A 20,283-nucleotide genomic window follows, 5' to 3' on the forward strand; every position below is an offset into this window, starting at 1 on the left:
CAGTTAAGTTGCCATTTTAAAATAGATGTATTAGTCATTTAGAGTTCTTCCTTTTCAGGTTTAATGTGTGTCAAATAATTTTCACAGGTATAGAAATTCCCTGGAGTAAATGGAATACAAACAATTCTGAAAATGCCCCTCTGCTGATCCCTCAAATTGTTTCCTTTTCTGCCAAAGACAACAAGAAGTATTTTAATTTTGATATGTTTTTTCCATGCCTCCCTACCTTTGACCACACTTGTACTGCCTGCAATGTCCTTCTTAACTTGGGGAAGACTTGTCTTCAAATCCCAGGGTCCCCTCTATCTGTTTTCCCACAGTATTCTGTGGCCTCTGTTATCTCACTTATCATGGGATACCTGACTTTAGGTTTGGTGACCTGTGTCTGATCTGGAATAGCTGGTGAGCTCTTTCATCCAGGGACCACATCTTATTTCTCCCTGTGCTTTCTCCTACCTCTGAATTATTAGCACAGTTTCTTGAACATATCCGGTATGCAGCACATATTAAATTTTAGCTTTCAAATAAGTGATTAAGGGAAATATAAGTAAAACTCAGTTTGGCATTTTAAAACCCTGAGTCACATGAGCCTGTGTTCAATATAAAAAGAAATGATTTGCCTAATTAAATTAAATATTTAAAATTTAATTCAGTATTATATGATTGCTTATACACACACACACAGACACACACACAGACACACACACACACACACATTGCTGTTGTTTGCTCACTAAGTTGTGTCTGACTCTTTGAAACTCCACGAACTGTAGCCCTTGAGTCTCTGCTGTCCATGGGATTTCCCAGGCAAGAATACTGGAGTGGGTTGCTATTTCCTTCTCCAGGGGATTTTCCCAACCCAGGGATCGAATCTGCTTTTCTATTGCTGAGCTACCAGGGAAGCCTATATATATATATACATATATATTCAAATAAAACATAAAATACACATTAGTATTCAAAAAATGATCATAGTATCTGGTCCTATCACTTAATGGCAAATAGATGGGGAAACAATGGGAACACTGACAGACTTTATTTTCTTGGGCTCCAAAATCACTGCAGATTATGACTGCAGCCATGAAATTAAAAGACATTTGCTCCTTGGAAGAAAAGTTATGACAACCTAAACAGCATATTAAAAAACAGAGACATTATTTTGCCAACAAAGGTCTAGTCAGAGCTATGGTTTTTCCAGTAGTCATGTATGGATGTGAGAGTTGCACTATAAAGAAAGCTGAGCACTGAAGAATTGATGCTTCTGAACTGTGGTGTTGGAGAAGACTCTTGAGAGTCCCTTGGACTTTAAAGAGATCCAACCAGTCCATCCTAAAGGAAATCAGTCCTGAATATTCATTGGAAGGACTGATGCTAAAACTGAAACTCCAATACTTTGGCCACCTGATGTGAAGAACTGACTCCTTGGGAAAGACACTGATGCTGGAAAAGACTGAAGGCAGGAGCAGAAGTGGACAACAGAGGATGAGATGGTTGGATGGCATCACCAACTTGATGGACATGAGTTTGAGCAAGCTCTGGAGATTGGTGATGGACAAGGAAGCCTGGCATGCTGCAGTCCATGGGATTGCATGCAAAGAGTTCGACACAACTGAACAACTGAACTGAACTGAACACATCAGTGTCATTTACATATTACACTATTCATTGCCTGTATCAGGCAATGTATTCATTTGCTAGGCATTGAACACATGAAGCAGGAAGAGTGTTATTTTGCACTGACTACTTCCTGATGTTTAAGCTGGCTTTAGAAAAGGCAGAGGAACCAGAGATCAAATTGCCAACATCCACTGGATCATAGAAAAAGCAAGAGAGTTCCAGAAAAACATCTATTTCTGCTTTATTGACTATGCCAAAGCCTTTGACTGTGTGGATCACAATAAACTGTGGAAAATTCTGAAAGAGATGGGAATACCAGACCACCTGATCTGCCTCTTGAGAAATCTGTATGCAGGTCAGGAAGCAACAGTTAGAACTGGACATGGAAAAACAGACTGGTTCCAAATAGGAAAAGGAGTTTGTCAAGGCTGTATATTGTCACCCTGTTTATTTAACTTATATGCAGAGTACATCATGAGAAATGCTGGACTGGAAGAAACACAAACTGGAATCAAGATTGCAGGGAGAAATATCAATAACCTCAGATATGCAGATGACACCAGCCTTATGGCAGAAAGTGAAGAGGAACTCAAAAGCCTCTTGATGAAAGTGAAAGTGGAGAGTGAAAAAGTTGGCTTAAAGCTCAACATTCAGAAAACGAAGATCATGGCATCTGGTCCCACCACTTCATGGGAAATAGATGGGGAAACAGTGGAAACAGTGTCAGACTTTATTTTTCTGGGCTCCAAAATCACTGCAGATGGTGACTGCAGCCATGAAATTAAAATACATTTACTCCTTGGAAGGAAAGTTATGACCAACCTAGATAGCATATTCAAAAGCAGAGACATTACTTTGCCAACAAAGGTTCATCTAGTCAAGGCTATGGTTTTTCCTGTGGTCATGTATGGATGTGAGAGTTGAACTGTGAAGAAGGCTGAGTGCCAAAGAATTGATGCTTTTGAAGTGTGGTGTTGGAGAAGACTCTTGAGAGTCCCTTGGACTGCAAGGAGATCCAACCAGTCCATTCTGAAGGAGATCAGCCCTGGGATTTCTTTGGAAAGACTGATGCTAAAGCTGAAACTCCAGTACTTTGGCCACCTCATGCAAAGAGTTGACTCATTGGAAAAGACTCTGATGCTGAGAGGGATTGGGGGCAGGAGGAGAAGGGGACGCCAGAGGATGAGATGGCTGGATGGCATCGCTGACTCGATGGATGTGAGTCTCAGTGAACTCCGGGAGTTGGTGATGGACAGGGAGGCCTGGCGTGCTGTGATTCATGGGGTCACAAAGAGTTGGACACGACTGAGCGACTGATCTGATCTGAAGGTTTCCTTACTGTAGGCCTTGTGTGCCTGTGTGCTCAGTTGCTTCAGTCATGTCCAACTCTTTGCAACCCTATGGACTGTAGCCTACCAGGCTTCTTTGTCTACAGGGATTCTTCAGGCAAGAATACTGGAATGGGTTGCCATGCCCTTCTGCAGGGAATCTTCCCAAACCAGGGAACCCACATCTCTTATGTCTCCTGCATTGGTAGGTAGTTTCTTTAACACTAGCACCACCTGGGAAGCCTTGGTGAGAACGAAATCTCTCCACTGATTTGGTAAGGATTTGAACTTTCTTCTAGAGCAGTGGGTGCTGGAAGAGGCCAGATGTTGACATCTGTATAGTCGATGTCTTCAGTTCATCTAGAGAATGTTTTTCAAAATAAGAAAGACCACATTTTCACTTTATCTTCCTCTCTGCTATGCTGCACACATGCACACAGACATGGTCAAGCCAGATCAAATCATTGCCTCTGGGACAAGAGAGTTTTTTCCTCCTATTTTATCTTTAGTATCTTAAGGGCAGTCAGTTGGTTGTTAAATAGTATAATATTTGGATTTTATGAGATAAATACCTGTTGATTTAAAAGTAAATAATCTTCTAACCCATTGGATGATTAGAAGGAGGGCCTTCCTTTGGGACCTGAATTTGGCATATTAAACCTTGACTTTCTCTTTTACCTCCCAAGTGTCCTGACCCTGGTGTTTTCTTTTTTCTGAATCTGCTAATGTTGGATCATATTTTTTTTAAGTGTACAATTGAACCAGTGAAATAAAACAGAACAATGTCTGAGATTCCCTCATCCTTCAAGGATTTTTCCTGGCTAAACAAAATGTATGAGATTTGGGGATTGTTTCTCCAAACACAAACTGGGGCTGATTATATGGGTAAAAAGAATACAAACACATCTCCTTGGTTACGAGTGTTAACATGTTCATGTAAATTGTCTTTTGAGTAGACCAGTTATCTGAAAGGTAGTGTAAAGACCATGGTATGAGCAAATTTAATTTTATTTTCTTCCCAAACTTTTTTCTACTTTTACCTCTACTCTCTAGGTTGCCAATCCTCACGTTTTCCCTGATTTATTTAATGATTTGTTTCTTAACTCTACCAACTACATAAGAAAATTGTCAGCATTTACATTGTAAATTGAACTTTATTTGGTATGAGGTCTTCCAGGGAAAGCATACAGAGAAAGATATGAAAATAAATGATGGAACTTTGGAGCTCATGAGCACTTAAGGCTGAAGAAAGAGAATTGAGAAGTCCAATATGGAAGGGTCAGAAATTGGGACAAAAATCAAGTTTATAAAAACCAAGGAAACTGTTTTAATAAGAAGGAAGTAGTGATTAATGTAAGAGCATTTGATATTTTAGGCAATTTTCTGATTTAATCCTCTGCTTCAAAATGAAGCTAGTTTATCAAGTAATAAATTTTATGAGCTTCTAACAAACTGCTTGCTTCAGTTGGAAATAGCAAAGAATCAGATTTTTCCTGAGTTCTTGTAACCTGGCTTGCCTGGTGCTTCAAATGAAAAAACATTCACCTGCAATGCAGGAGATCTTGGTTTGATCCCTGAGTCAGGAAAACCTCCTGGAGAAGGAAATGACAACTCACTCCAGTATTCTGCCTGGGAAATCCCATGAACAGAGGAGCCTGGTAGGCTACATTCAATGGGGTTGCAAAGAGTTGGACACAACTGAGCAACAAACACTTTTCACTTCCACTGTAACCTGAACTACTTCTAAGCCCTAGTTGATATGTATGATAAATATGCAGCCCATATTGTTCCAGGCCAGAGCAACCTGAAGGATGGTGTATGGAGATGGATTATTAGGAATTAACAGTATTCCTTAGCTCTCTTTTTCATCTGCTGTTTTGAGACTTCAGTCAGTTCAGTTCAGTTGCTCAGTCATTTCCAACTCTTTGCAACACCATGGACTGCAGTACACCAGGTTTCCCTGTCCTTCACCAATTCCCAGAGCTTACTCAAACTCATGTCCATCGAGTTGGTGATGCCATCCAATCATCTTATCCTCTGTCATCCCCTTCTCCTCCTGCCTTCACTCTTTCCCAGCATCAAGGTCTTTTCCAATGAGTCAGTTCTTCGCATCAGGTGGCCAAACTATTGGAGATTCAGCTCCAACATCAGTCCTTCCAATGAACATTCAGGACTGATTTCCTTTAGGATGGGCTGGTTGGATCTCCTTGCATACAAGGGACTTTCAAGAGTCTCTCCAACACCACGGTTCAAAGGCATCAATTCCTTGGCACTCAGCTTTCTTTATGGTCCAATTCTCACATCCATGCATCACTACTGGAAAGACCATAGCTTTGACAAGATGGACTTTCTCAGCAAAGTAATGTCTCTGCTTTTTAATATGCTCTCCAGGTTGGTCATAGCTTTTCTTCTAAGAAGCAAACAAAATGAACGTCTTTTCATTTCATGGCTGCACTCACCATCTGCAGTGATTCTGGAGCCTAAGGAAATAAAGTCTCTCACTATTTCCATTGTTTCCCCATCTATTTGTTGTGAAGTGACGGGATGCTATGATCTTCGTTTTTTGAATGTTGAGTTTTAAGCCAGCTTTTTCACTCTCCTCTTTCATCTTCTTCAAGAGGCTCTTTAGTCCCTCTTTATTTTCTGCCATAAAGGTGGTGTCATCTGCATATCTGAGGTTATTGATATTTCTCCCAGCAATCTTGATTCCAGCTTGTGCTTCATCCAGCCAAGAATTTCACATGATGTACTCTGCATAGACATTAAATAAGCAGGGTGACAATATACAGCCTTGACTTACTCCTTTCCCAATTTGGAATCAGTTCATTGTTCCATGTCTGGTTCTAACTGTTGCTTCTTGACCTGCATACAGATTTCTCAGGAGGCAAGTAAGGTGGTCTGGTATTCCCATCTCTTGAAGAATCTTCCACAGTTTGCTGTGATCCGCACAGCCAAAGGCTTTGGCATAGTCAATAAAGCAGTGGTAGATTTTTTTCTGGAATTCTCTTGCTTTTACTATGATCCAAAGGATGTCGGTGATTTGATCTCTGACTTCTCTGCCTTTTCTGAATCCAGGTTGGACATCTGAAAATTCTCGGTTCTAGAAAGATAAAGGAGGAAAGTAAGGATATACCCATCTGAATGTAGAGTTCCAAAGAATAGCAAGGAGAAATAAGAAAGCCTGCCTAGGTGATTAATGCAAAGAAATAGAGAAAAACAACAGAATGGGAGAGACTAGAGATCTCTTCAAGAAAATTAGAGATACCAAGGGAACATTTCATGCAAAGATGGGCACAATAAAGGACAGAAACGGTATGGACTTAACAGAAGCAGAAGATATTAAGAAGAGGTGGCAAGAACACACAGAAAAACTATACAAAAAAGATCATAATGACCCAGATAACCGCAATGGTATGACCACTCACCTAGAGCCAGACATCCTGGAATGTGAAGTCATGTGGGCCTTAGAAAGCATCACTATGAACAAAGCTAGTGGAGGTGATGGAATTCCAGTTGAGCTATTTCAAATCCTGAAAGATGATGCTGTGAAAGTGCTGCACTCAACATGCCAGCAAATTTAGACAACTCAGCAGTGGCCACAGGAGTGAAAAAAGTCAGTTTTCATTCCAGTCCCAAAGAAAGGCAATTCCAAAGAATACTCAAACTACCGCACAATTGCACTCATCTCACACACTAGCAAAGTAATGCTCACAATTTTCCAAGCCAGGCTTCAACAGTACATTTTGAAACTTAACTATATTCAAAGTCTTCCTTACTTATGTCTGGGAATTATTCTGGCAAACATACATATGCTCTCTAACATTGTCTCAGCTTCCTTAAGTAGCCATGGTCTCTACCCTCTCCACCCCCAATATTATTGCTTTGGGAAAAACAACCACTGCAGGCATGTGAGCTATGTGCTGTATCCCATTCCCCCCAGAGCTAGGGTACAGCTGAAATCCTATGCCCTACAATTCTGCGGGACCATTGAGGAGTAGATCTTTCTATTGTCTTAATACTATTTTTTTTCCCAGTGGGTATATACTCAAAGATTGGCTTGAACCTCAGTATCTTACAAAGTGTTTTGTTTTATTTTTTTCTTTTTAACGGCTCATCCCCCACCTGCAACTTGTAGTCTCTATTTCCGTAAAACAGGATGAGTCCAAAGGCAAATCTGATTTAGTGGACTTTTTATTGTACTCACTGTGTATCACAGTTTGTATCAACTTCATTGACCAGCTCATTGTTTTTACTATGAAAGTCTGAACTTGGCTCTCTCATCCAATAGAATGGACTGTGTCCAAGGAGGCATTTTTCTGGCTTACCCAGAGTCTTCCAGACTTGGACACATCTGTCAAGAATCTGACCTGGGCACACATCTGAAGCTTTACTCGGGACCTTCTGCATGTTGACAGTCTCTCTCTCTCTCCATCCATTTCATAGCCATTACCATAAACGTGGTTCAAACAGATCTAAAATAATAGTACACTCTATTACTTCAGATCAGAAGACATTTTATCAGGTGGTCATTTTGTGATCAAAACACATTAAAAAAAACACACTTTGGGTTAGAAGTGGTAAGAGAAAACAGTAACTTTGTATCAACTGTCCTGAATTCATGTAAATTTGCCTAGCTTGCTCATCAGAGGCCTGTCAGTCCTGAAGTCTTTGCTTTGAGGCTCATCTCTATCAATATCAATTCTACATACCAGTCTAGTAGCTTAAAACATTCATTTATGGTTTTTAGATGATGTATGACAAATTTCATTTAGGAAAATATATGATCTTATTTTTAAATAATTGCTATTCTGAGGAGAGGTGTCATTTCTATTATATTTAGCAGTTCTTCAGATTCCAGAAAATTTATTTCCATGTGTAACTCCCCCTGTCCTTCCCTCTTTTTACTGTATATTAGGTGCTGTGCCAGAATTTGTCTTGATAATTAAAGAATCCTAGGATTACCTGAGAGGTTCCAGAGTGTAAAATACTTGGCATCCATCGTAAACTCATTGGTTACTTGTGGATTAAGCATCCCTCAAGTTAACTTCACTTTCTCAGACTATTGGTTTGACACGGTAGAAAGTGGCTGGGCTGTCCCTCTTGACCTTGTGGTACCTGAAATCTGAAAAGTGGAGAACATGTTCAGATAAAACTCAAGAGAATTTCTTTAGAAATAAGAGGTGGCAAGTGGTGGGAAATAAGTAAAATGAGTGTTTTAAATATCTGGAAACCAATGTTTTAGTCAGGTAGTTTAAGAAAATGCGATGTAAAACAGCCTTTATCAAAAACTCTAATTGGACAAAAGGAGAAGCAGCAAATTTGAGTCTTAAGATTCTATGTTGTCCTAATTGAGGAAAAAGCTGAATTTAAGGAAATTTGCATAGAGGATAATGATGATGATTGTGGTTTTGTTATTGTCACTCTACTCTTTTGCTAGGGCTTCTCTGGTGGCTCAGATGGTAAAGAATCTGCCTGCAATGAGGGAGGCTTGGGTTCAATCCCCGGGTCAGGAAGATCCCCTGGAGAAGGGAATGGCAGCTCACTCCAGTATTCTTACCTGGAGAATCCCATGGACAGAGGAGCCTGGTGCGCTACAGTCTGTGGGGTCACAAAGAGTTGACATGACTGAGCAACTAACACACACACACTTTTGCTATAGCGAAAGTATTCCCTTATATGTATATAATAAACAGTTTGTACTCACTCAGCTTTATCTGGAAGTTCCCTGATGGCTTGGTGGGTAAAGAATCTGCCTGCAATGCACAAGATGTGGGTTTGAACCCTGGGTTGGGAAGATCGCCTGGAGAAGGGAATGGCAGCTCACTCTAGTATTCTGGCCTGGAGAATCCCATGGACAGAGGAGTCTGGTGGGCTACAGCCCATGGGGTTGCAAGAGTCGGACACGACTGAGCAACTAGACACACACACACACACACACACACACACACACACACACAGAGGATATCATACTTTGAAGCTGACTAGCTAGCAAAGTGGACATTTTACTTGCAGTATTTTTTCTCTGAATCCATTGGAAAAGATTTTAACAGATTTTCTTCCAAGATAGGCAAGCACTTGTAGAGGCAAAAAAGCAAAGTGCTGGTATGTAGTTTTAGAAATCTGTTGACTACATGTTCCCATATGTGTTCCAGGAAATTCACATTTGGATTTCAGTACAATTCAGAGTTATGGTAGGGCTATCCAACACTTTTTTGGAAGAGAGTTTGCTTGATACCAATATAAGGCTTGCCAAAACTCAGCAGGCCAAATTCTAGTTCTGAAATCTGTGGGAACCAAGAGATCAGCAGTTAGATCATGGGGGCTGTATCACTTTCAGCTCTCTGAGGAAACAAATTTTACCTAATGGCCCAGAAGGTCATTTTGAATATAACCAATAATCTTTAAAAAATGAAATGTCTTCTGTGGCATTTTATAGGGTATGTAACATTTAATAATGAACACATACTATTACATTTCTTTCTCTGAGTATTGACTAAAATGTTTCAACTTTTCAGACTTAATTATATCTGGCCAGACATGTGCAATTATGCTTACCTTTAGAAATGAAAACCCACTAGTATTTATTGTGTGTATTAAACTAAGTTAGAAATTCAATCACTTTATAGCTAACCTGTGTCAAAACTGCTCTGGTTAAAGTGATTAGTTGGCATTAAGCTCATTATTGAGTACAGAACTTCTCATCTTCCTTTAAAATATTGCTATTAACTTTGCAAAAATGGTGTGTGAGAAGTACAATAAGTGTAATAAAATAAGAAATTGTAAACCACAGTCAATCTGAGAATGTCCGTTTCTTTTCCTAAGACTAAACTATAAAATGTAAGTACTGGAAGTGATCTCAAAGGTCAATGTTCAAGTACCCCATGTTTTAGCAAAGGTAAGGCCAAGCAATTCCAGATGAACTATTTTCTTTTCTTAGAGGTCCTAGTTATATGCCTTGTCATAACAGTCTGTTTTAATGCTTATCCAAATAGTGAAACATTGTAAAATAATCCCTATTGTGCTAAATTTTACAAGTATCTCTGCTAATGTTTTAAAACTCTTTCATTTTATAGTATAGACTGATTGGTTATATCCTCTTCAGAATGAACTTTTACATTAAGACAGTGTGTTAAATCTTCCTCTTCTTCATCTTAAACCATCCCAACTTTATGTGTAATAAGGATTGCTTTCTGTCCTATTGAAAGTAGTTTTCTCTTGGCCTTTGAAAAGTTTGTTTTTAATACCTCTTTCAGAAGGGGGAAAACTAAAATTTGATAAAGCTTTTAAAATAAAAGTGTAAAAAGTGACAGGTACATTATCTTTATCTTCTTTGAAAATCTGTATATTTATTTTCATATTGTGCTTGCTTTTTGTACCAATAGAGTGTTTAATCTCTCAGCTATTATGATTATAGTATCTTATGTTTTTCTGAATTTCTGATGTGCTGCTAGGCTCCATTTATCTGGAGGGAGAAATTCTAGATGCTTTAGTTAAATTTTGTGACTTCTCAGAATACCATATCTATTGTGGAAATTAGGTAGTTAACTTAAGGCCATATCCTGCTATGGAGTAAAATGGTGGATTTTATGTTTTTATGACTTTTGCAGTTTGTATTATTTATGCAATGAATTTTCTCAGATAGCTATTATTATTCCAATTTCACTGCTTAAAAATAGTAAGTGAGAGGCCAAATCATTTGCCTAAAGTGTTATGACTTATTAGTCAGAGTCATCTGGAAATCTTGGACCACTGCTCTTCCCACAAGGCCACATTGCTGATATTTTACCTTATTTGTGTAGATTAATATTTATACTCTAAGTGATTCATTTTTATGTTCTTATAAAAATGGTCTAACAAATGCAGTGGACATTTTGGGGAAATAAATACTACTTTTTTTCCTACATAAAAATGTTTCAATGCTTTTGTGTTGACATTAAACACTTGGCCTGTAAATGACTGTACAGTCAATTGAAATGATTCATCCTAGGACCAACCCTACTGTCCAGACTTTAATGTTTTGGGGTTAGTGTGGATAAGAAGACTCATAATGACATGTACAAAGTATTTCCTGACAATGAAATTTCTGGGACTAGAAATGATCATAACTAATTTGATGTATGTTCTCTACTTTTTTTCCCATCAACTACAGTCACTAGAAAATCTGCACGCAATCCTACCTGGAATCAGGTAGGCATACTAATCACTTTTGAAAGACTTTTTTGGTTTATGGTTTTATTAATATAAAACAGGATAATCAAGGAAATGGTAATTTTAGCAAGATGCTTTCAATCCACTAAAATTAATATTTATTTTTAGATTGTCAGTGCTCCATAAATATAAGAAACAATCATGATCCTGTGAATTGAAACATATTCATAATTTCTATTATGTCTATATTAATAATATCTTTTAGGGGCCCCATCATTAGGGAGGACTGTAAACCCAAGCTTTACTAGCCTCCCCCAGATATGCTGTATCTTTCTAAATTTTATGCATAGATTTGGCATTGTAAGGATATCTAATATTTAAAATAATTCCATGTTGTTGGGATACAGATTGAAGATCAAGCTCCCAAAATGTGAAGCAAAACACCAAATGTGACCATCTGGGGAAATATTTTAAAAGATCTATAACTTCATAAAGTGATCGAACCGAGGCCTTCTGAATTGCAGGCAAATTCTTTACCAGCTGAGCCACCAGGGAAGGCCAAGAATACTGGAGTGGGTAGCCTATCCCTTCTCCAGGGGATCTTCCTGACCCAGGAATCGAGCCAGGTCTCCTGCATTGTAGGTGGCTTCTTTATCAGCTGAACTACCAGGGAAGGCCTATAAAGATTTCACATCAACATAAATCCGCCACGGGTATACACATGTTCCCCATCCTGAACCCCCAAAACCAATACAATATTGTAAAGTAATTAGCCTCCCATTAAAATAAATAAATTTAAATTAAAAAAAAAGATTTCACTTTAAAGTATTTAAAACCCTGCTCATATTTCTTAATATCTAGTAATAATTCTCCCCCTTTTTTCACCATATACCATTAGGCTAAATGAAAAAAAAAATTTTTGTTGTTGTTTAGTTGCTAAGTCGTGTCCGACTCCTTTGCAACCCCATAGACTACAGCCCATGAGGCTCCTCTGTCCGTGGAATTCTCCAGGCAAGAATACTGGAGTGGGTTGCCTTTTCCTTCTCCAGGGGATCTTCCTGACCCAGGGATCGAACCCAAGTCTCCTGCATTGCAGGTGGATTCTTTACCATCTGAGCCATAGGGATTCTAATGTTATCTGATGTAAAAGTCTATAAAGGATGTTAAACCTTTTTCCTCCATAGTGTTTAACTTATTAATTAGTAAACCACATGCACAACCTGTATATGAAGAAGTCTGCAGATAGTGACTTTGTTTTAATGACAAAAGTTTTCCCTTAGTGACTGAATGACTCATTTCCTTTAAGCAAACTTTCATGAACAAATATGTTTAAAATTGCCTGGCATGACAAAATCAATTTAAATTTGTTAGAAAATTAAAAAATGATGTGAAGCCAATTTACCTTTAAATATCTCTCCGAATCTTTCCATACCATGAATTTTTGCACAAAACAATCAGATGTTATCAGTATTATGCGCAAATTTTTAATCTGACCCAGTTGAAATTGGTTTTCTACCAACTCAGCTGAAGGCCAACATAATGGCTCCCCTTACTTGAGCCAAATCAGACAATGAACCGTCTCTTTGTCTCCTTTGCTGGTGGGAAGATTTGTAATGTTATAACTTTCGTTTGAGAAGAAACACAGTTTGAAATTATGGTGTCTCATAGATTTTTTTCACCCAGTTTTGTCTACAAATGGAAAGAAATTTATGTATCTACTGAGTAACTGAGACATACTTTAGTAAAATATGTTTCCAAGAATAAAAATGATTGTAGCAGTTATCATAACAATTTTAAGTGAATTGATTTTTTTCAAATTATAAAGTTTGGTTTTGTTGTAATCTCATTTTTTTTTTCCTGTATGAGAGTTGTAGTGAAGTGACTGAAAGTCACCCAGTTGTGTCCGACTCTTTGCGAGCCCATAGTCTATAGAGTCCATGGAATTCTCCAGGCCAGAATACTAGAGTGGGTAGCCTTTCCCTTCTCCAAGGGATCTTCCCAACCCAGGTATCAAACCCAGGTCTCCTGCATTGCAGGCAGATCCTTTACCATTTGAGCCACCAAGGAAGCCCAAGAATACTGGAGTGGGTAGCCTATTCCTTCTCCAGCAGATCTCCCCGACCCAGGAATCAAACCGGGGTCTCCTGCGTTGCAGGTGGATTCTTTATCGACTGAGCTATGAGGGAAGCCCAAGAGAGTTGTGGACTGAAATGTAAATTTTCTGGTGTTGAGTATGTAGCTTATAATGCTAATATTTCTAGAAGATTCAGAATACAATAGGGGATTAGCCTTAGAAAACATTGTGGTAATTGCCTCTATTTATACAACTATATTGCTCTGGAGTATAGAGTCAGTAAATACATTTTAAATTAAGCTATACAAACATTTTTATACAGTGATCATGTATTGATCAATTAGCAAACCATGAGAGACTGACTGTTTTTATTTCATGTTTTCTTTCAGCAGAGTGACTTTAAAAATCCTCATAATTCATTTAGGGTTTGTCTTGCTCTTCTATTATCAATAACCATTATGGAAGAAATTATGTGGTGTTAACATCTAGCAAAATGTAGTCTTTATTGTTTTTTCTCCAGACATTCACTTTGTGCTTAGTTTCAACATTTATTTTATAAATTTCAAATAAAACATCTTATTTAAAAGGCCCTTTTTTATGGAAACCTAGATTAGATTGTTCTTAACAAAACAAGAAACATAAATGAAGTCATTTCATTTGGATATAAGCTTTTTATAGAGTGTAGTTGAATGATAAATGACTGATTGAAAACTAAATAAAGTAAGGGCTACAAATGACTAAGGTAAAGTGTAGAAAGGGTCTTATCTAATCTCAGCATGACACAGAAAGACATCTATTTGCTGATAAAAAGAAAAAAATCACACATTAACATCTGGACTTCATGTGGATGTTTTCTCAATAATTAGCAGCAGCCCTTGTTCAGCTACATTCTTCCATCTGGGAACAAAACATCATAGGGACTAAAAATAAAGACAAGGAGAAAAGTTAAAAAAAAAATGCTTGCTGCAAAATAGTGTAGTTCCCCTACACTGTAAATTAAAGCAATCATTTCACCCTCTTTGGGTGTCAAATATACTTTCATCAGTATACTACCTAGACATGCCTTATAAACTGACATTTTCTTTTTTATATTCAGAGGAAAATATTATGATTTAAAATTATGCTTGTGATTTAGGACTTAAAGGATAATTGAAAATATTATTAAAGGTATTTGTATACTGATGGATTTTAAATAAAAAGTATATCAACATCAGTTGATAGAATCATTATCGCATATGTTACTTCAGGACATAAGGAACAAAAATTGTTTAAACTTTATTTCATGCTATGAAGAAGGTGGCTTATATAAGTACAAAAGAGTGTTTTTGTTTAGTCGTTAAGTCATGTCCGACTCTGCGACCCCATGAACTGCAGCACGCCAGGCTTCCCTGTCCTTCACTATGTTGCAGTGACTTAAACTCATGTCCATTGAGTCAGTGGTGCCATCCAACCATCTCATCCTCTGTCATCCCCTTCTCCTCCTGCCTTCAGTCTTTCCCAGGGTCAGGGTGTTTTCCAAAGAGTCAACTCTTCACGTCAGGTGGCCAAACTATTGGAGCTTCAGCTTTAGCATCAGTTCTTCCACTGAATATTCAGGATTGATTTCCTTTAGGATTGACTGATTTGATCTTGCTGCCCAAGGGACTCTCAAGAGTCTTCTCCAGCACCACAATCTGAAAGCATCAATTCTACGGACCTTTGTCAGCCAAGTGATGTCTCTGTTTTTTTAATGTGCTGTTTAGGCTTGTCATAGCATTTCTTCTAAGGAGCAAGCTTCTTTTAATTTTGTGGCTGCAGTCACCATCTGCAGTATACAAAAGACTGTACATTGGTTTTATATTATTACTAACAGAAGAATAGTTAATTTGGGGGGAGGGGGCTCCAAAATCAGTGCAGATGGTGCTGCAGCCATGAAATTAAAAGATGCTTTCTCCTTGGAAGAAAAGCTATGACCAACATAGACAGCATATTATAAAGTAGAGACATTCCTGTGCCAACAAAGGTCCATCTAGTCAAAGCTAGGGTTTTTCCAGTAGTCATGTATGGATGTGAGAGTTGGACTATAATGAAAGCTAAGTGCTGAAAAATTGATGCTTTTGAACTGTGGTGTTGGAAAAGACTCTTGGGAGTCCCTTGGACTGCAAGGAGATCCAACCAGTCCATCCTAAAGGAAATCAGTCCTGAATATTCATTGGAAGGACTGATGCTAAAGCTGAAACTCCAATACTTTGGCCACCTGATGTGAAGAACTGACTCCTTGGCAAAGACCCTGATGTTGGGAAAAATTGAAGGCAGGAGGAGAAGGGGATGATAGAGGATGAGATGGTTGGATGGCATCGCCAACTCGATGGACATGAGTTTGAGTAAGCTTCTGGAGTTGGAGATGGACAAGGAAGCCTGTTGTGCTGCAGTTCATGGGGTCACAAAGAGTCAGACATGACTGAGCAATTGAACTGAACTGAACAAAAGAATGTATTTCTCTAGTCTTAAAGGAGAAAAACATACAATATACTAATTCTACTCAATGGTCTGCAATTTTTCGCCTTTTAAGAATGGCAAAGTAAAACAATCTGATGCTGGCAGGTTTCATGCAACTATAATTCAGATTTTTATTCTCTGTTACAGTGTAGATTCTATGGAAGATACATTGCATAGCTTCTCTAAATTATTGTGGAATATATACCACATGTTTTCTGAGGCTGCTTATCTTTTCATTGACTGAAGACTAAACCCATATGGTAAACACAAACAGAGCCTGTAGTTCATCATAAGGATGGAAATAGTCTCCAGAGATTTGAACTTTGGTTTCCAGACCCATCTGGGTCAATTTGAAAGAGACTTGTCATTGTTTACGACATTGGCCCAATAATCTTAGAGCATGAAGGAAGCCTGAAAATGGCCAGTCTTTTTCTAGCCTATCGAAAGTGGTTACCATCGATGAGGGTGGCTCTGGGAGTTCTCAGGGCCAATGACTGTACCTCATAATTTTGTAGTTTTCTTCCCTCCCTTGATTTTAATGATTATTTCTTTATGATGTTGGCTAGTTTCAGTCCATCAACTAATTACTACTGTTCTGAGCAAATATTAATATTTATTAATACTTTTCATGAATATTTGTACAAAAGTGGTTATTTGTCCACTTAAAGCGGCCTATAGTTATCAAAACTGGAAAATTTTGAGACATACCTGTTTTAGGGCAATGGAGCCAAAAGTTTTCTAACCACTTCTTATAGTGCAAGATGTTTCAGAATTTTATAGCCAAGATCATTTTGTTCTCCTGGCATTATTAAACCATTTGCTCTTCATTATCTTCTGTGTCCTATTCAAACCACTCATCCTTGCCTTCAAGCAGTTCCTTCACTCCTACCATCATCTCCTTCCACACTTTTCTATCCTATAATTCATGGTCCTCAATAGATTTTATTTTTCTACTGTTTCCTTTCCCATTTTGATTGCAAAGAGAAATATGTAATTTCCAAGTCAGGTAGGCAAATGTAGACGAATGATGCATTTATTAACTCACTCTCCTTAGTAGACAAAAAGTCCTTCATCTTTCATTGAGATGATTTATACTTATGTGTATATAAGGTGTTGGAAAAAATTAAGGAGACCTTCAATAAAGGGTGAGGACATGAATAAATATGTTTTGTTTCTTAAGCTGCAAAAATAGCCATAAGCAGTGAACACTGAGCTGAGATGAGAAGGACAGTGGACCTTTCACTTTAAAGAATATGAATTTTGAAACTTGGCCTTGAGTTTTAGCAAAACAGTCATTTGGGGGTTATTATTTTTGAAAAAATAATTTGGTAATACATATGCTCTTTTAAGGGTTTCTCCAGTGACTCAGTGGTAAAGAATCCACCTGCAATGAAGGAAATGTGAGTTCAATTCCTGGGTTGAAAGATCCCTTGGAAGAGGGCATGGCAACCCACTCCAGTATTCTTGCCTGGAAAATTCCATGGACAGAAGAGCCTGGCAGGTTACAGTCCATGGAGTTGCAAAGAGTCAGACATGACTGAGACACAGAATATAGGGACAAACTTGATAACATTTAAAGAGAGGATTTAAAAAGACTGAAGAAGCCTAGTAAAGATAAAGATATTCAGAAAGAATAGCTCCTTTGGGGAGGGTCAGAGGAGTCAGCAGATGTTAAATTAAAGAAGGAACACATAGATTGAACTTAGGTATTTTAGAAAAATGGAAGACATTTATTTTAGTTTGCTTATTAATAGTAAACATTGACTCCCTTTTAGCATAACTTTTGTACAGCAGAATCTAGAAGGCTAAAGATGTATTTCTCAAAATCCTTTGCAGCAAAGGTTCTACTTGTGTAGAACTGTTGTACTAAGCAGATACTCTCAGCTAGTACAGAAGTGAGCAGTAATGCTTTTGTTGAAAAGATCAGATCAGTTGACAATCCTGATAATGGGAGCACTTGGCTCTAAAGGCAAACTAGAGTCAGTTTCTGGAGTCTCTGGCAACAGACCCCTGGTGTCTTAGGTGTTAAGAAACAAGATGATATCTGGCTAGCTGTCGTGGGTACACTAGAATAGCTGATGGAGGTTTGTGCGTTTTTCTTTGATGCTCTTCCTGGCTCTGTAATATTCAAACTCCATTCTTTGATTCTCCCTGAGATTTGTAAAATGCCTAACTTGATTTTTTCAATAACCTTCTTCATCTGAAACTAGCTACTGTGAAATTCTTTTTCTGAGAGTAAGGATCCTGCAGATACAGCTATTAATACTTTTTTTTTTTTTTTTTTTTTTGCACCGTGCAGCTTGCAGCATGCTAGTTGCCCCACCAGAGATTGAATGTGGGCCCCGGCAGTGAAAGCACCAAGACCTGACTACTGGGCCATCAGGGAATTCTCCAATGCCAACATTTTAAGTACCATCTCACTTAAACTTTACATATACTCTTTGAAGCCCTTTCTCAAATCCATCTAGTGATCACTGACAAAAAGTAGTCAAATCCATGTCTGTCTTGATATGACCATTTTTAAGGAAGCCAAGTAAAGGAAATGGATTCAAAGGTAAGCCAAAGAGGGCTCATTTTAGACACGTGCACAAAAATAATTTAATAGAGGACCAATTATGTCTATATAGATTAATTCAGTTCAGTTCAGTTCAGTAGCTCAGTCATGACCAACTCTTTGTGATCCCATGGACTGTAGCATGCCGGGCTTCCCTGTCCATCACCAACTGCCAGAGCCTGCTCAAACTCATGCCCATCGAGTTGGTGATGCCATCTAACGATCTTATCCTCTGTTGTTCCGTAATAGATTAATTAGTGAACTCAAAAGTTGCATCATGGAACATCCTTAAAGTGACTAGATATTGGGTTAAGCAATCATTTATTAGACCAGATCTCATCTGACAAACTTTCTATTTCAGTTTGTTATTTTAACCACAAGACTTCTAAATTACTACTTAATTGTAATATGTCAATGGCCCCATGGTGCTGTTATAATTTTATGTTAGCATATTGGTAGGTTAAATAATGTGATTATGTGATAGATAAGGAAGAAATTTTTATAGTCAGTTGTTCATTGTTTTCTAAGAAACAGAACTACAACATATTTAAAATCCCCCATTAATTTAAAAATATCATTATATGTCCATAGAGTGTTCAGATTTCCTCAATTGCTTCATAATTATTTTTGAAGATTGTTCAAATCAAGATTCAGCAGAGTTTCTACACTGCAGTTGTTTGACTTGTATCTTAAGTCCCTTTTGATCTGTGCACCCACTTGAATTTGCCTTGGAGAATTTTCCACAGTCTGGATTTTGCTCAATGTATGCTTGTGTGGTTATTTAACATGTTGTTCCCGCCCCTGCCTGACCCCATATTCTTTATTTTTATCAAATAAAGGGATTTAAGACTTTCAAATTCAGGTTTGATTTTTCTTTTTTATCAGACACAAACATATGTCACTGATGGTCATGTGTACTTTTATCAGGAAGCACATGTTGTCTGGTTATTTTTCTTTTTATTGTGTTAACTGCCATTAATGTTTGTTGTCTATATGCATTATTTCATGAAGGTTTAGTGATACTCTAACTCTGTGATACCTCTGTTTATAGAAGCTATGTAAGGTAATTAGCAAGTTTATTTTATTTTCTGTAATCTTTTCTGTCTCCCTGTACTTCTTAGTAATTGTGCTTTGTACACATCATAGGAACATGTAGCCATTATATACTACAACGTTTTCCTTGTATCTGTTATTTAGTTTTAGTTTCTCAGGTACAATGTTTTTTCTTGTATTTGTTATTTAATTTTAGTTTCACAGGTAAATATGTATTGAATTCTCACCACCAGTCTTCATGCTATGGCCTGTCTAGTCATTTTCACTATATGAAGTTTCTTCTCTAGTAGATTACTCAGGAAGGGCGCCATGGGATAATATTTCCAGAATCCTTGTATGTTCTTAGAAAGTTCAGCATTTTCATTTTGAAGGTCATCTTGCATATAAAAAATTAGTTCACACATTCTTTCCTTGAGTATCTCAAATATGTTAAGATATTTCATTGTCTTCTGTCATTAAGTGCTCCTGTTAAAAAGCATGAGAACAATCAGGTTTTCTCATCCTTATAAAGAACTGTCTTTTTTCTCTAGATACTCAAAAGACTTTTTAAAAAATTAGTTTTACTATAATAATATGTAGTCTCCTTTGGTTAAACTTTACTGGGTATGGGTTTGCCGTTTCAATATGTATATAAAGATGGTATTTATTTCGGAAAACTTTTCCTGAATTATACATTTCAGTATTGAATCTATTCTCTTGCTTTATCTGTCTTCACTGGGGACTTCTGTTACATAGGCGGTGAATTTTGCTTGCCTTTTTCTCTCTGTAAATTTCTTTTAATTTGTTTCATTGCTTTATTTTTAAATTTTAAATCTTCTTTTACTTTCTTCTTTCCTATAGCCTATTTTTCAAATATATCCAAAGGCATTACCCATTATCCAAATCCATTTATTTTTTCCTACATTCCTTCTAATTTAGTCATCATTTCTGAAATGATCTTTACTTTTGTTTCTAAGTCTTTCTTGAGTTCTTTTCCTCTTTTCAAATATTCTTTTTCTCCTCATCAGCTCATTTCTGAGTGTTTCTAATTC

General features: G+C 37.6%; 1 long non-coding RNA gene across 1 annotated transcript; it reads left to right on the forward strand.

The window, feature by feature from the left end:
- The first annotated feature begins 11,092 nt into the window (after positions 1–11,092).
- Positions 11,093–19,056, forward strand: LOC123327877. The gene is made up of 2 exons (XR_006542553.2): positions 11,093–11,132; positions 17,945–19,056. It is a non-coding gene; the product is annotated as an uncharacterized LOC123327877 (long non-coding RNA).
- The last annotated feature ends 1,227 nt before the right edge of the window (positions 19,057–20,283 follow it).

Source organism: Bubalus bubalis, chromosome 10, assembly GCF_019923935.1.
Source record: "Bubalus bubalis isolate 160015118507 breed Murrah chromosome 10, NDDB_SH_1, whole genome shotgun sequence".
Taxonomy (NCBI): Eukaryota; Metazoa; Chordata; class Mammalia; order Artiodactyla; family Bovidae; genus Bubalus; species Bubalus bubalis.